The sequence below is a fragment of the Narcine bancroftii genome, chromosome 7 (genome assembly GCF_036971445.1).
Source record: "Narcine bancroftii isolate sNarBan1 chromosome 7, sNarBan1.hap1, whole genome shotgun sequence".
Classification (NCBI taxonomy): Eukaryota; Metazoa; Chordata; class Chondrichthyes; order Torpediniformes; family Narcinidae; genus Narcine; species Narcine bancroftii.
In genome coordinates this window covers 154,688,580-154,703,132 of record NC_091475.1, presented here as the reverse complement: position 1 = coordinate 154,703,132, position 14,553 = coordinate 154,688,580, and the positions used below count along the sequence as shown (strand labels likewise).

General features: G+C 40.7%; 1 long non-coding RNA gene across 1 annotated transcript; it reads right to left on the bottom strand.

Moving 5' to 3' along the window:
- Window positions 1–1,339: 1,339 nt before the first annotated feature.
- LOC138740022 (uncharacterized) lies at window positions 1,340–14,345 on the bottom strand. Its single transcript, XR_011342630.1, has 3 exons — window positions 14,211–14,345; window positions 4,150–4,432; window positions 1,340–1,440 (listed from the first exon to the last, which is right to left on the bottom strand). It is a non-coding gene; the product is annotated as an uncharacterized lncRNA (long non-coding RNA).
- Between the last annotated feature and the right edge of the window lie 208 nt (window positions 14,346–14,553).

Sequence of the window (14,553 nt, the reverse complement as noted above, 5' to 3'; positions counted from 1 at the left end):
CACATGTAAATGCCTACAATCACATCTGTGTTCTTACAGTTGTATGGCTTGAATCAATCACCAATACCATTGTGAGTGACTGCAGACTGTGTAGAATATCCTGGTTCCTTCTCTACTTGTGTGTTGATCATACCTTCCTTCTCCATTCCCTGTCCTAGCTGAATAGGGTTAGGGGCATCTCTCTTCAGTCTTTGGCATATATTTATAGCCAGTGGTCAGACTATTTTTATGCACCTGCACTGTCACGCTGAAGGATTTATTCTTCATTGTTTCCCACTTTAGTCCTTTGTTAACTGCCACATTATTAACATGTAAGACGTTGACACTCAACTTCACTCACCACCACCTTTCTTTGCCCCTCCACTGACTTAGAACTGTCTGGCATGCAGCACTGAATGAGCAGGAATATTGGGAAATGCCTATCACCTTTGTCAGATTAAAAATAGAACACTTCTCAAGTTTTGACAGCCGTTGGGGATCATGCAGGTCCTGAATATAGTGCAGAGAACAGTACTTTTGTCTCATGCAGAGAAGACAAGGCATGGTGTGTCATTATCCTGTAGTTTGGGTGAAATGTCCTTTTAGCATCCAGTGTTTTCAGTATATTTAACTCTAGTTTTTTCCAAGGAGATTTTGGAATAAGTTACAACTTTGAAAAGAAAACTACCATTTATTTTAAATGCAAATCAAAAAAATAGGAATAATAGGAATCATTTGTGCGTGATTTAAAATTTGTCACTAATAAAATACAAATTTTATTTCCAAAGAAGCATCGCATTTTGGAAAATTAAAAACCTGACTTAAACTGATCCATTAGCAACAATTGATATATCTGTGGTTTTATACTGACTTATAATGTCCTTGATGGACATTTTTGTAGTCAATTCAGTATTGTAAAAGTATTTGACATCCAGGTAAATTGTGCAGAGAGAAGATACAGCCTTCTTTTGTATGGATAGGATTTTCAGTCTTTTTCATTTTGATCCAAATTCTGAACTGTTTACTTGATAGCACTGGCACTCTTCAGATAAAACACTGAGATTGATGAAGACTCCATTTCTCTATCTTCTGTGCAGCAAAGTTTAATTTAATCTCCTGCTGATTTGGAACCACGTTTGTAAGTTGCCATGGTGATGTTCTCTATTCTATATTGTTTTTAGCAAGATGCTATTTAACAGCACTTTCCTTTTCCACCCTGTTTATCATATGTAATTTTTTTTGTTAAATTATCATTGTTTGCTTGTTATAAGAAGAGGTTGACACTGATAAAGATGCCTTTCAGAATTACAGTATTTCTAATCCACTCGCCAAATGATTAAATAGTGCACTTTACTATGCATTCAGTTGACCCTGTTTCTTTATTTGAGGTTTAAAAAAGCTGTATTTTAGGACACTGAAGCATAATCAGAAAGTCCTGGTCATAGTTGGGTCAGTCAGCATCTGTGGAGAAAGAAATAGGGTTTAAAATTTCTAGCAAAATGATCTTTCATCATAACAGGTGATGTCATAAATTGTGACTAGATCTGCCAGTAATTTACCATCATCTTGGTCATCAAGTGTTATTGTTCTGATTACTTTGCCATCTTTTTTTTTGTAAATGGAGCACCACACACCTTTAAACTGATCTTGATTGCGGCATTGGAAAATCGTGGAATATGCTCACTTCGGTGCAATACTTTTCCTCATCATTGCTCAGGTTCAGAGCATCACCTACCATTTTCCCCTCTGGATTTAGTAATGCAGATCATCTTTAATGGGTGCGAAGCCCTCGTATTATTTGTTCATTGCTGAGAAATGCAGCCACTAAGCTGTGCAGCCAGCAACAATCAAGACAGAAGTTGGCTTGCTGCTTATTTTGGAGGTCATCAGTCCCTAAATCATTCAATGTTCTTCAGATTATATGCAGATATTTCAATGGCAATCTTGTGCTCCACCAGGCAGAAAACACTCTGCCAAATGGATGTTGGAGATGCTGAATGGTGGTTGATTATTCAAGTGGAGCATGTTTTTACATTACAGAGCTAAAATGTCTGATTTAGAATTCTAATGCAGATAGGTTCACTGCAATAATATATTAAGTAATTAAATATGCAAGAAATCAAGGAGCTGATTAACAGGGATAAACCCCATCAACTGACTGACTGAGAAATGATAGAATCAAATGAAATGGGTTTCCAGCAGAGTTTTTGTTCAGTATGGTCAACTCTGAAAGAATATTTTAACATTCATTTTCTTTGTTTCTGGCGTAGACATTTTCTTGGAATTAATTCAAAATCTGATCTCTTTTCTGAGTTCCTGAATAAATTATTTTATATCTGTCAAGGTTCAAGATCCTTTTCTTGTCATTAAGAATACATAAAAATATATTTTACATGATGTTCTTCAAATTTTGACTGTGTTAAGGCAAGCAAAGAGTGACCATGAGCATTTCCCAGCACCCCGAACAATAGGAGAAAGAGAAACAAAAGAGAGACCCATCAGAGACACTGAATGTCCATGGATTCATCTCCAGCGCTCCCACAGACTCTTGTTCAAACCATTGGCAACCCAAGCTCCAGGTCCAAGCCTTCAATATAATCAGGAAGCCTTTAGTGCCTGAGGTCCTTCAGGGTGCTTCTTGCCATCAGCACCCTCTCAAATCCTAGTTCCGATACATGGTCCCCAGGAGCCAGTCTCCAGCAGCCCACATCCTGTGTAAGTCATTTGACCACAAGTCGGCAACACCCCACAGCCTGTGTGGGTCCTTCAGCCTCTGAGCCCTTCACTGATTTGCTGCTATGATCACCTTCTGTAGGGTTGTTTCCCAGGCTTCTCTATCTTAATTGGGGGTGTTGTCCCCATTTCTGGTGCGCTGCACAAGTTCACTGCTTTCCTGGAGTCTGCAACCTCTCATGGTATGCTGCCCAACACAGGCACCACCATCTTGGGTACAGGACTCCATGGTTGCAGGATTAAAAAAGAACTATTTGGCCCCTTTAACAGACTGTTTGAAACCTGTACAGTGCTATAACAGCGGTAGGACCCTATGGAGCACTGCTATGTCTGCTCTCAGTTCTCCCAGGTCCATACCACCACCAGCACTGCCAACAGTTCTGGTAGCACCATCATTTTTATTTCATCCCTAGCCATAAAGAACTTTGCCTGACTTCAAAATTCTGAGCACTAAAATTTGAGGACCAATCAGCCACAAAAAATTTGTAGCGTCTATTGTCAAACCTAAAGGTCATTTTCTTATTAAAGAACTATAACCTAGGTTGGTACGGAAACAATTTGCCTGTGAGAGCCTCTTTCTACTCTTTTGTAGTGAAAGTGCTAGTGATCCTCCTGACCACTAGAGGCAGTGGGAGACTAGTTTTTTTTGGAGTTCAGGGATACAAGATGGATGCCTCTATGAGGACTATTCTATAGCTAATAAAGTATACTTGCTTTTAAAGAAACAAAGTTTCTTTATTACAATAAAATAAACATCACATGGTACCAGGTATGGAAGAAACACCAGAATAGTGCAGAGTGTGTATTAGTCATTATCAGCCATTATCAGCAGAGATATGGAAAGACTGCTGATGCAGTAAATTGGACTGGAAATGTCGATCATGAGTGGAGGTTGTTTAAACAAAGATTTTTACTTTAACTGCAAACCATTGGACTTGATAGCAAACCTGATACACAGAAGACTGCACTGTTACTTACTATGGCAGGACCTCAAGCACTAGAGGTTTTCAACACCTTTGTTTTTGCCGAGGCAGAGGAACAGGGCAAGTTCGGCAAGGTTATCAAGATGTTTGATGAATGCTGTTCACCAAATGAAAATGAATGTTTGAGAGGTATGTGCTTTACTCACAGACACAGCTGTAGAGAGAGAGCTTTGATACATAAATGTGTAAACTCAAGCTGAAAGTTAAAGAACACCACCTCAGGTTCACAGTAGTCCTGGATGGACATGAATGACAGCTTGGTGATAAAGAATGTGAAAACTTAAGCCTAGTCAAGAGGGTGTACCACATTAACAGCAACAATTTACGGTACAGTGTAGAAGAAATACTGGTTCAATTTACAGACATCTTCAATGGGTTTGGAGTTCTACCGTTCACCTATAAGATACAGTTAAAGGAGGATGCACAGCTACAACACATTCTTTCAGGTATTTACCTGATTTTTGGAACTTCTGAAGAAAGGCTCAGGCCCGAAACATTGACTGCCTTATTCTTCCTATGGATGCTGTGCGATCTGATGAGTTTCTCCAACACCATTGGGCACTGTACTAGACTCCAGAAGCTGCAATTTTTCTTGTTTAACTTTACACGTACTTGATATCCATTCCAATTTTACTTTTTAAAAATTGCTTCACTCTCAGCTGCTGTTAAATAGTTCCATATGCTCTGTTCCTGGGGCAGTGCTGTTGCTCAGGACACAATTGCATTGACGCTGAAAACTATACAAATTAAACAAATTGCCAAAATGGTATTTTTAAAGCCATGATTGCCTCTTTGAATATATTTTAAGCCATAAATGCCTCTGGAATTAAATCATACTGATATTGATCCTTTATACAAGTTTGAATGATACATCTACTAGTAAGAACAAAAAAGCAAAGAATTCATTACATGATTTTTTAAAAAACTACAGATAAATGCATTTAGAAAGTACAGATAATGTACAAATGGGTGGAGTGGTTATGGTAGCAGATAGCATAACACTATTACAGAGCCAGCGGCCTGGGTTCAAATCCCACGCTGACTGCAAGACGTTTGTACATTCTCCCTGTGTTTGCGTGTATTCCCTCTGGGCCCTCCTGTATCATCCCACCTTTAAGAACTACTGGGTTGCAGGTTAATTAGGGAATTTGAGCAGTTTAGGTTTATAGGGTGGAAGGGCCTGCTACCATGCAGTGTGTCTAAATTTAAATTCTATATCGGTCCAGTTGTAAATTTCTCTACTGTCAGAGATGGTGCCTTTTGGATAATGTGTTAAGCTGGATTCCCATCTGTCTTCTCAGCTGCACGTGTTGGAAGACGAGTCGAGGAGTTTGGTGTTTTGGTCAATATTTACACTCAATCAACTTTATTAAAATAGATTGGAGACAGGAGACTGCATATGGTGGAATCTACAGCACAAAGTAAACTGGGTTTAGCAGCATTTGGATCGAGATTGTGGAAGGAAGCCAGCCAGCATAAAGAGGAGATAGGGATGTAGCTGGATCCAGATGAGATGTGGGGGGGGGGGGGGGGGGTTGGTGTGGGGGATGATGGGCAGAGTTTACAAACAGCAGGTGGTGAGTGAGGATAAAAAGAGTGGAATCAGGTGTGGGTTACTTAAAATTAGAGAAAGTTTATGATCCTGTAAATTGGTTTAAGGTTGCCCAGCAGGAACACAATGTGTTGTTCCTCAAGTTTGCATTTGGCCTCACCCTGACAATAGATGAGGACAGACATGTCACTGCAGGGTAGGTTTGGGAGTTAAAATGGTTGGCTAGAGGAAGCTGAAGTTTAGACCTACAAACATAGACTGATGACTGCTTTGCCAATGCTAACAATTTGGGCCCTCTCCAACTGGATGACATTAACATCAACTTCTCAAGTTTCCATTAGGCCACTCTCCTGCCTCCCTCCTTTCCTCATCCCTCTGTCTCCTTTCTTCCAGTTCTCCACCACCATCCCTCTCCATTCAGAGAGCTATACCCTTCTCTCACTTCTCAGTATTTTTCTCTTTTACTCTCCCACTCATATCCATCTATGACCTCTTGCCTGAGGGCCTGTACTCCTCTTGATGCCCCTCCCCCCACCATTTTATTTGGGCGCTTCCCTGCTTTTTGCTCATTCTTTGATGAAGGGCTTAGGCCTGAAACACTGGTTATGTATCTTTATCTTAGCGACATAAAGAATGCTGCATGACTTGCTGAGTTTTTGTGAGAACATTCAATCTATATTTGGTCTCACCGATGGAGAGGAGGCCAGATTGAGTGCATGATGTACATGTAAAACTCTGCCTCACCAGGAAGGTCTGTTTGTGATCCCAGATGGAGGTGAGAGGGAGCAAAATTTTCCTACTTTCTGAGGTTAAAGCGGGAAGTGTTTCAGGGGGAGGAATGGTTAGTGGGGAAGGAAAAGCAGATGAAGGAGTCTCAGAGATTTAATCCTGCAAAAAGTGGATAGGGATGGAGAGGGAAAGACACATCTGCTGATGAGATTGTATTGAAAGTGGTGGAACTGTCAGAGGATAAAGTGTTGGATGCAATGGCTGGTGAGATCTAAAGTGAAGACCAGAGGGACTTTGTCCTAGTCCTGCCCTGGAGGAAGTGGGCATGTGTGGAAGTAAGAGAAATAGATGTGGGTGCTGGCTTGATCAATACTGAAGCTAAGTAATTTTCTTAATGTGATCTATCTCCTGTGATGGCACAAAGTTCATTATTCTGTGAGTCTATGCTGTGATTTTTACTGCTGCTGGGTCATGGATAACATTTTGAATTGGGTTTAACCAATGTCTGATGTTCCCCTTGATGATGCAAATCCAAGGAATAGCTTACTGCGATAGGAAATGGCAAAAGTTCATTAATATGAACAAAGGAGATGATGACAAAAATGAGTTACTCAATAAATATCTGCCCTGGTCACAGATGAATCTGCCTGAGAGCGTTGGCAGTTTGCAAACAATCCACATAAAGATCCAGCTTTGATATCTGAACAAACTGTTCCACCCAGCGGGGGCTCTGTTGTTAACCTTCCACAAAATTAATTGAGGTTCCTGTTTCTGGCTGCTTTCCAATGAGCCCTTTGAAAAAAGCAAATAGGTGGCTACTTCCTGGGGGGGCAGGACCTGAATTGCACGAGATACTATCTGAGATCAGACAACTTGTCAAGGCAGAAGGGGTAAATCTGCAATTTTCACTCTCATCTGAATTACCCCTTTGGTGCATGATGCTTCTCACTGGGAAGTGACGCTCACAAAATTACTTTCATTTCCCTGGTAAAAGGATAGTGACCACTTGCCAAACATGTTGAAATGGCCTTTTGCAACTCAAAAGGTAAAATAAGTAATCACAGGCATAAAAAGAAATAAATGAGAAATAGGTCGGGGCACATAGAGGAATGGCATCAAAAATATTTTATTAAATTTCCTTGTATTACTTCTCCCTCAGTATTTGTGTGTGCACTAATGAGCAGGATAAGGATCTCCTCACCTCAAATATGTTTTAAAATAGGATTTAATCAATTCTAGCAAATCCTCTAACATTTTAAATGGTTCAAAAGAGATGTGGTTGTGTGGCAGAAGCAAACAAATTAATAGCAGGTTTAGCGTTGGGTGTATTTGTACTAATGATGAGGTGCAGCATCCAGTGTTTAGAGGATTATTTGTGGAAATAAAAAAGTAGCTTCCTCTGTTGGTCTTACGCTACGTTTGGAGTAATAATGGTGGCAACCTTTGCAAATTATCAGTGCTTTCAATAAACTGTATGCTCCTGAGAAATAGATATAAGATTTACTAATTTAATCAAAACACAGTGTTTTTTTATGAACATATTTTGTGTACTCAGAACGCATGAAAGAGGGGAGAAAATGTCTTCTTTCCCCATTTCTGCATCCTTGTATCCATCTCCAACAGCAAATGCACCTTTGATGGCTGAGGAATGAAGTAATGTTTGGCCTTTGCTAATGTGAATAATCTACAAACTATTCTTTTGATCATTTAGATTCAGTGACAGAATATTAATGTCTAATTATTCTCCTTTGTTCCTCATCACTGCTGTATTGTGACAAAAAATGTTAGGATGTATATGGTTCACGCAGATTTCAAAAGAATGTTCAGCGCACAATTTCGGTACGTGGAATTGTTCGTTCCTCTTCCCTCTCTCCTATTAGTGATTACCATGAATTTAAGTTGCTGTGATAGTCTTGAAACAAATACATTGGAGAATTGAACAACTTTTACCCTGTCTAAATTGATATCAAATTTTATTTTAATGCCTCAAATGAAAATTCCCTCAAGTGCATATCTTGCAGTTGACTTTTTATTGGATGTTTTTTTTTTCTTTTCACATTCCTGTTGATAAATATTGGTAAACAGTCCTTTTGGAAATGAACAACTGGAACAAATTTGAAAAGTAGGCTAACTATCTAATTTATCTTAATTTGGGAACACACACGACTTGAAAATGCACATTTTGAGTGTGATTGAAAACAATATTTTTTTCATTTGCAGCCAAGGGACACCGAAGAGGCTGCAAAATCATGTTTCATTCACAATCATGTTGCAGCAAACCTGGAGAACAGCTTCTTTTACTATAATCAAATGTAGGAATTAACCAACTTTTTTCTTCATTCATGTTTTTGTGAACCTGCAGGATTTTCAAATGAAACTGCAGAACAAAAGTTTAGGGTGGTGCTCTCCTTGCTGTTGCTCACCCAATTCTTAGAACCATAGAACTTTACAGCACAGAAACAGGCCCCTTCAGCCCTGTGCCAAACCATTTCTTTTGCCTCATTTCACTGACCATAGCCCTCCATACCTCCTCGTGTACCTGTCCAAATTCATCTTAAATGCTAAAATTGAGCCCAAATTTGCCACTTCACTGGCAGCTCGTTCCACAGTCCCACCACTCTCTGTTTGAAGAAGTTCCCCCTCACATTCCACCTAAACTTTACCCCTTTCACCCTTAACCCATGTCCTCTGGTTTGTATCTCATGTACCCTCAGTGGAAAAAAAGCCTGTGTACATTTACTCGGTCTATTCCTCTCATATTTTTAAATATCCTTATCAAATCTTCCCTCATTCTTCTATGCTCCAGGAATAAAGTCTTAACCTGTTTAACCTTTCCCTGTAACTCAGTTTCTGAAGTCCAGACAACATCCCACTCTTTCTATCTTATTGATATCTTTCCTGTAGTTAGGTGACCAAAACTGTACACAATACTTCAAATTTGACCTCACCAATGTCTTATACAACATTACCATAACATTTCAACTCCTGTACTCAATACTTTGATTTATGAAGGCCAATATGCCAAAAGCTCTCTTTGCAATCCTATCCATCTGTGACATCATTCTCAGGGAATTATGTATATGTATTCTCAGATCCCTCTGTTCTGCCACACTCCTCAGTACCCTACCATTTACCATGTATGTCCTTTCTTGGTTTGTCCTTTCAAAATGCAACACCACACACTTGTCTGCATTAAATTCCATCTGCCATTTTTGGCCCATTTTTTCAGCTGGTCCAGGTCTCTCTACAAGCTTCCATAATGCCTCCAAACTTAATGTCATCTGCAAACTTGTTGATCCAATTTACCACATTATTATCCAGACAACAGTGGTCCTGGCACCAATCCCTGAGGCACACATTAGGCCTCCATTCTGAGAAGCAATTATCCACCACTACTCTGGCTTCTCCCATCCAGCCATTGTTGAATCCTGTTCACTACTTCACCACAAATACCAAACATCTGAACCTTTCTGACTAACCTCTCATGCGGGACCTTGTCAAAGGCCTTTCTAAAGTCCATGTAGACAACATCCACAGCCTTTTCTTTGTCAACTTTCCTGGTAACCTCCTTGAAAATCTCCATAAGATTGGTTAAACACGAGCAAAGCCATGTTTACAATCCCTAATCAGTTCCAAATACCTTCAAACACCTTCCAAGAAGTTACCTACTTCTGACATCAGGCTCACATCCTATAATTTCCAGGGTTACTTTTGAAGCTATTTTTAAACAACGGAAAACCGTGAGCTACTCTCCAATCCTCTGGCACCACATCTGTAGCTAAGGACATTTTAAATATTTCTGCCAGAGCCTCTAAAATTTCTACACTAGCCTCCTCAAGGTCCAAAGGAATTACTTGTCAGACTTTGGGTAGTTATCCACCTTGATTTGCTTTTAAGACAGGAAGCACTTCCCCCTCTTTAATCTGTATAGGTTCCATGACCTCACTGCTTGTTTTGCTTACTTCCCATGACTCTGTGCCCATTTCCTGAGGGAATACTGATGGGAAAAACACATTTAAGACCTCTCCCATCTCTTATGGTTCCATAAAAAGCCGACCACTCTGATCTTCAAGGGGACCAAATTTTGTCTCTTACTCTCCTTTTCCTCTTAATATACCTGTAGAAACCCTTAGGATTTTCCTTTGTATTGTCTGAAAAGCATCCTCTTGTCTTATTTTAGCCTTCCTGATTTATTTTGAGATCTTTCTTTCATATTTTACACTCCTTAATTACTCTATTTCCTCCATGTTGCCTCTACCTGGCATACACCTCTCTCTTCTGAACCAGATCCCCAATACCCCTCAAAAAATGAAGGTTCCCTGTGCCTGCTAACCTTGCCTTTAATCCTGACAGGAACATACCAACTCTGTGCTCTCAAAATTTCACCTTTGACAGTCCTCCACTTGCCTCGCACATCCTTGCCTGAAAACAACCTATCCCAATCCACGTATTCTAGATCCTTAAAATTGGCCTTTCTCCAATTTAGAATCTCAACCTGAAGCCCATATCTATCCTTCTCCATAATAAACTTGAAACTAACAGCATTATGATCACTGGACCCAATATGTTCCCCTACACATAATTCTGTCATTTGTCCCGTTTCATTCCCTAACAGGAGATACCATCGTGCACTCTCTCTAGTTGGTACCTCTACATATTAATATAGAAAACTTTCCTGAAAACATTTCACAAACTCCAAGCCATCCACTCTTTATACAGAATGGAAACCCCAGTCAATATGTGGAAAATTAAAATCCCCTACTATTACAACCTTATATTTCCTGCAGCTGTTTGCTATCTCTCTACAGATTTACTCCTCCAATTGAATATTGGATAGTCTATAGTACAACCCCATGAGTGTGGACATACCTTTCCCGTTCCTCAGCGCCATCTATATTAGCCTCTGTAGACGGGCCCTCTTGTCTGTCCTGCCAAAACACAGATGTGATATTTTCCCTGACAAGCAATGCCACTCCTCCACCTTTCATCCTCCTATCGCTTCTCAAGCAATGGATGCCAGAACATTGAGTTGCCAGTCATGCACCTCCTGTCTGCCTTTCCTACAATTCTTGTTGTAGTGAAATAGATGTACCTGAGAATATTTCTACCACATACAACCCATTGACTTCCAACGGTGCATTCAATTTTCACATAATCATTTCTCTCCTCCACTCTGGCACTCTAGTTCCCATCCGCCTGCAAATTTATTTTAAACCCAATGGAGCAGCAATAGAAAACCTTCCTGCAAGATATTAGTTCCCCTCCAGTTCAGAAGCAAACTGTCCCATTGGAACAGATCCCACCTTCCCTGGAAGAGAGCCCAATGATCCAGAATCCTGAGGCCCTCCCTCCTAAACCACATCTTTAGCCACATGTTAAGCTGCATTATCCTTCTATTTCTAACCTCACTCGCACGTGACATGGGTAGCAATCCTGAGATCACAACACTGGAGGTCCTGTCCTTCAACCTAGTACCTAACTACCTGAACTCTCCTTACAGGACCTCCTCATCCTTTCTACCCCCGTCATTAGTCCCTATGTGGACCATGACATCTAGCTGCTCACCTTCCCTCCTGAGAGTACCGTGAACTCAATCTGAGATATCTCAGACCCTGGCACAAGGGAGACAGCATACCATCCAGGATACTCAATCTCTTCCACAGAACATCTTATCTGTCCCTCTCACTATGGAATCCCCTATCACTACAGCTCGCTTCTCCCCCTCCCTTCCCTTCTTAGCCACAGGATCAGACTCCATGCTAGAGACCTGATCTCCATGGCTTGACCCTGCTAGGTCACTCCCCCACACCCCATAGTATCCAAAATGGTATACTTGTTGTTGAGGGGAAGGGCCACAAGTGTGCCCTGCACTGCCTGCCTGATCCCTTTCCCTCTCCTGACTGTCACCTATCTACCCTCCTCCTGCCTCCTAGTTGTAATAGTGTCCCTGTAACTCCTGTGTATCACCCCCTTTTCCTCCCAAATACTTCAGAGTTCATCCATCTTCAGCTCCACTTCTGTAACTCACCTTATCAGGAGCTGTAGCTGGATGCTCTTCCTACAGATGAAGTCAGCAGGGATACTGCTGACTTCCCTGAGGACCCAAATTCTGCAAGAGGAGCATTCCCCTACCTTAGCTGCCTTTCCCACTGTTTATGACTAGAGGGAAAAAATATATGATATCTAAAACTTGCCCTTACCTGTGCCTATCTGCTGAATCCTTTTTTGTTCCTTATGCCGTGTGAGACTTGTCTCTGATTGCCAACCTCACTGAATGCGTTGGATCCTCTGAGGGCATCCAGAGACTTTTTTTAGAGGACTGGAGGTGAACATCAATGGACTGTGAATCTCACTGTGATAGAGGTTCTCGCAGCACCTCTAACCCTCCTTGCATTGTGGTGTGCCAAAAGCATGACGCTTGAGATGTACCCTCCAATAGGATTCAGATCTAGTTCTGGGCACTGGCCCTGATCCTTTTTGCCCTTGGTTGGGCTTTGTGTTAGATCCAATCCATTCCTTGGGCTGAGCGTCAGATAGGCTTGGACAACCAAGCAGACAGTGAAGTAATCCCTGAGGACCCAGTCAGAGCCTCATGGTACTCTTCTTAATCACCATGCAAAACCACCCATTTATTTTCAAGTGCTGGTGCAGACCCAGTGATTACAGGCCTTACCCCAATGTTAAATTTGTGGAAAAACTGTCACTCCAGCCCATCCAAAGTTGTTGATAATCATCAAACTCTAGGAAAATCCATAGCTTTGCAGTTGCTCTTGTAACCTGAGGATCTGGCATGGAAGCTAGGTCCAGAGTTTTGAGGCCAGTGCCTTTGCTTTCACAATTATATTCATCCATTCCAACTTTTTGGAATCTCCAGTAATCAAGGAGAAGTTGAAGGTAACAGAATTGAAGGCAATTATATTACCATATAATCAGAATTGATGTGTTTCAGAATGACAGCCAGTTGAGGCAGTTAATATTCATGTGACCAAGGTCTGCACATATCCACTGCTTCAATGTGAACCCATGGGAAGAAAGGACAAAGTAGATTCATTTCTGCTTTTACCTTTTCAATTCTAAGCCATGTCTCTTGTATCTGTGGCTCTTCTCTCTGCAGTTCTGTGCTTCTAATCATTGCCCTTCTATACCATCCCCTTCTGCTGTGTGCCTCTGTAATCTGACAACTTCCCCTTCTTTGTAACTTTTCTATGCCACTTTACTCTGTGTACTCCTCCCTTGCTGTATACTACTCTCCTGTGTCCTTCAACCCTGCATTCACATCTCCTGCGTTCTTATTTTCTGTTTGTCTTCTGCCTGACGCTCCAGCCATGTTGTCTCCCTGGGCATCCTTCTACCCTGCACTTCCAAAACTTACCACAGCAGGGCAGCATTTCTGTGAAGAATGATGCTCTTCTTTTACTACCTTGTCCCCAGTCATGGTATCTTGTCCTTTTGATGGATCCAATTTTCTGAAACACATCTGTGCTGACATGAGCTCTCTCTGCAAAGCATTTGCCTGAGGGAACTGATCAGCAATTATAATCAGTGTGCTTCGTCACGATTGCTTGATCACCCCAGGAAACCTACTTCATTTTCACTGAAGAGTTTCATGAGTCTCTAGAAACCCATACTGGAGACATCAAATGCTATTAAATTCATTTGAAAGTCTCCTTATTTCCATATAATTATAAGGTTAACTCCTGCTAATACACAGCCCACCTGGCAAAGTGATCACACTGAGTAGGCAACTTGCAAGTGCTTAATTTAAACCCAAGTGCAGTTGTTGCTGCATTTCTTTTTTTTCAATTGTTATAACCGCCTGAACCTTACCTACCCCTTTAAAGGTATTAGAAAGAGTGGAATGTTACTAATGACAACCAAACTGTTTAATGAATAAATCAAATATCCATTGTTATAAAATGCATGCTGATTAGTTGAAACTATGACTGCAATTATTTAGTGCTGAACTGAAATTTTGGAAGCCTGAGTAATCTGGGTCAGGCCTTTCATTTCCTTGCAACCCAAAAGGTTAGTGTATCATTTAAATTGAACATAATAGTTGGTTTAACTACTAGCTTGTATCAGTGTCTTCCGTGAATAGCAAAGTTATATGAAATATCTCAAAGATAGCATCAACTGTGTCATAAACCAAACCTTGAGTTTCCGTAGTTTACTGCCTAAGCTCCCACCATGACATGCAGTCTTTAGTATTACAAGGATGTACACAACAAACCAACCTGGGCTTGAGAATACCTTTCACACAGGTGACAGAAAACTATTTCAAGATGGCCTAAGAGAGTTTTTGAATCACTTTTTCTGCCTATCAGAAGACCATTTGCCTTCAGTAAGTTCTCCATAAAGTATCTGCTTTGCTATTCTGTTACCTAACATGCCCTACCTTTATGATGTCATCCATTTTATCTCTGTTCATTGTGCTCTCTGACCAGTTTATGCATTACTTCCAGATTTCTATTGAGCATCTATTTAAACAAATTAATATTAAATGCCAGGCTTAATAAATAAGCAAGCAAACATGCTGTAAGTCTCATAATGAAGAACCAAATCAGAAAGATTCTTTTC